We start from the raw sequence: 3,288 nt of genomic DNA on the forward strand, positions 1-3,288 counted from the left end.
GCGACGAGGCATTCCCCTTTAAAAAAGACTGGAGACAACAGACAAGAGCGACCGCCAGAAAGACATTAATTGTTGTAGAGCAACGCAACATCACAGCAGATCAGTCACCCACAGATCAGTTGGTGTACAGTTAGCAGCCAGGAACTGACGACGCGCCTCGTCAGTTGCCTGCCCAGGCGATCCGAAGGAGCTCAACACGTCGATGATTGCGAATCTGCCGGGATGGAGCGGCTGAGCGGCTCGATGGTGTTCTAGCCCGGCCTCCGCTTCCAACTTGACAATTTCGCCTCTCCTTGATCCTCGAGAGTTTGTCGAGACTATTTTTAGATCATTTTTTGAGGTATTTCGACATGCTTTGCGATTTCATTCGTGTTATTTTTCTTCTTTTTTTTTGTGGGTAATTCGTGTTGTTGTAGTGGCTGCTGCATTTTCCGTGCCGTAGCGCGTGTGTGAGCCGTCAGCTTTGGGTTTGATGGATCGGCGCATCACGTCCACATGCACGTTGAGGAAGCACAGCAGCCGTTCCTATGGATCCAGAAATCCAGAAAGAATTACGACGGGAGTAACCCAGTCTCCTCAGAGTTTAGCGATTCTTGACCGTCGGATCTGGTCCTTGATGCAATATAGGCCGTGCGATCACGAGATGGACTGCTCTGGGACGTTGGATCGAAAAAGGACACTGTGGATCGAAACAGTGCGCCCTCCGACGGTAAATATCTCGTGCCACCGCCTGTTAATCCTGTGCCCCGCCAAGGACATTTTCGGTTTTTCACGTATTGCGTGGTGGCGTGTCCGCCGCTGGTTGGCTGCGGTTCGATGAGGTGAGGGAGATCGGCTACTCCATCCGCGTGTCCCCTCGATCCTCTTCGTGCTCCCATTCGTTCCTCGCAGGAACCCTAGCCGCCGCCCCATCCCCGCGTACCTAGCTCCAGCCCTCTCGCCGACGGCGCCGTCCGCGTCCGCGCGCCTCTGCCCTCCCCTTCCTTCTCCGCACTGGCCGCCTCCATCTTCTCTCTGTCACCGTCTGACCCAGATGCGGCCGCGGTCCGCTGCCGCCTTAGGCGGAGGAGAGTAGAGACGCGGCTAGGAGGAGCACGAGCCACCGCCACCACCTACCTGACGACGACCAGAGACGGACGGCGTCGCCGGCGGCGTGAACCCACGCGAGCCCAACAGGGTGTGCGCGTGCCTCCGCGGGTTCGCGCCGCGGTCGCCGGAGGCGTGGGCTCCGCCTCCGCGGGTCAACCGCGTCAGGTGCGTCGGCTCCGCGCCGCTCGACTGCCGCAACGGCAAGCTGCAAGGTCCCCGTCACGACGGCCGCCGTGGTGGACTTCCGTGCCATCCTCGCGGACTGCACGCCGAGGTGCCTGCGTGGCTGCTCGTGCACGGCGTACGCTAGCGCCAAGCCCAGCGGCGCGGCATGGACCAGCACACTCGAGGATCTCCGCGCTTTCCTCAACTTCAACCGGGACTTTATGTGTGTCTTGCCGCTGCAGATCTTGGTATGTGCCTGTTTACCTACGTGTATGTGCCTGCCTTGCCCCTGCCGATCTCTCCTCACTAACTGCCCGTCCATCCTGCTCTTTGGCGCTCAACAGGAGGATAGCTTGGTGCTCCCGCAAGCAATTTGGGCTTCTATCTTGATGTAAGCAGTCACTATCCCCTTCTCGGCTTCCATTCAAAATCACCTTGTTTCTAAGATTATTTGGGTTGTCAGCAGTTAATAACTACTGTTACCTTCAACTATAGTAGTAAAGGAGAATGTAAATGGTTAATGTAGACACTTGTGTATGTGGCTTTGCTTCAAACAGAATAAGGCAAGCAGCATTGTTATGACCCCAAAAGGATAGTTAATGTGTGATGTAAATAATTTACCTTTGGATGATATGAAGAGAGGGCCACTCTGAAATATACGTGGTTATGAGGTAATTCGTTGCTATGTGATGCATCGTTTGGTCCTGCTCCAGTGTTGTTTTGCCTTCTTTTACTCGGCTCATGTTGCGTTTGGCTTGGAGACTACTGAAATGGAAATGTGTTGGAGCGATTATGTGTTGCAGGTAAAGAAACAAATTTTCATTTCGTTCGGCTTGCTATTAATTGTCACTTGCGTACACATGATTAGGTTGGTCACGGATTTGTGCAGCTAGCTAGCATTGCTAATATTGTGTGCTGCTCCAGAAATAGATCAAGTGATACTTTAAATTTTGTTCGTCTAATGATTTTTATTGTTATTTCCTTTTGAATGCTTAGCCATGCTCTGTTTCACTCGTGTGAAACTCAAGATTTGATAGTAGCACATAAATCATGATTTGACAAACAGTTTAATTCCTATATTTTAGTATATCTTATTATCTTTTTTATTTCTGTTCCTGAACTGAACTTTGGCCTTTTCTACAAAATTATAAGAGCAATGATGGTTCAGACAAATGATTATGGTTGCTTATTTATTTTCTTGGTGTTAGATTACTAATGTAGAGGAATATAATTATATGATTTTACCATTACTATCAGGTGAGGAAGTGATAGGTTTGGAAAATGACAATAGTTACCTATCTCTCATTCTCATCTCTACTGTATTCATGTAAATGCCCATGTCTTTTTCCATTATTATCAGTTGATATGTTCTTCATTGCACAGAAATCATTCTTACCATACTATCAGATATTATTAGCACATGCTCTTTTGAGGGAAATGGGGATGGCACTATCTCTCGGTCTTCTACACAGAAATATTTAGAGTACATTATCTTTCATCTTTCTGATTATAAATTGTTGGAATTTCTTATGCTTTCAGGGATGCAACTTGATGTTTTATTGTTGCCTTTTGAGGGAAATGGGGATGGCACTATCTTTCAGTCTTCCTAATTAGATATAAGCAACTGCTTACCCACACCGTATAACTTCGGTTTGTTCCCTCACTGCAGCGTTACTCTGTTCCATACACTAAGAAGCGTGAAGTGTGTTGGGGAACGTAGCAGAAATTCAAAATTTTCCTACGTGTCACCAAGATCTATCTATGGAGAGACTAGCAACAAGGGGAAGGAGAGTGCATCTACATACCCTTGTAGATCGCTAAGCGGAAGCGTTCAAGTGAACGGGGTTGATGGAGTCGTACTCGTCGTGATTCAGATCACCGATGATCCTAGTGCCGAACGGACGGCACCTCCGCGTTCAACACACGTACAGCTCGACGATGTCTCCCACGCCTTGATCCAGCAAGGAGAGAGGGAGAGGTTGAGGAAGACTCCATCCAGCAGCAGCACAACGGCGTGGTGGTGATGGAGGAGCG

General features: G+C 49.2%; 1 long non-coding RNA gene across 1 annotated transcript; it reads left to right on the forward strand.

The window, feature by feature from the left end:
• The first annotated feature begins 893 nt into the window (after positions 1–893).
• On the forward strand, positions 894–2,960 carry LOC123117243 (uncharacterized). Its single transcript, XR_006457318.1, has 3 exons — positions 894–1,502; positions 1,599–1,645; positions 2,924–2,960. It is a non-coding gene; the product is annotated as an uncharacterized lncRNA (long non-coding RNA).
• The last annotated feature ends 328 nt before the right edge of the window (positions 2,961–3,288 follow it).

Source organism: Triticum aestivum, chromosome 5B, assembly GCF_018294505.1.
Source record: "Triticum aestivum cultivar Chinese Spring chromosome 5B, IWGSC CS RefSeq v2.1, whole genome shotgun sequence".
Lineage (NCBI taxonomy): Eukaryota > Viridiplantae > Streptophyta > Magnoliopsida > Poales > Poaceae > Triticum > Triticum aestivum.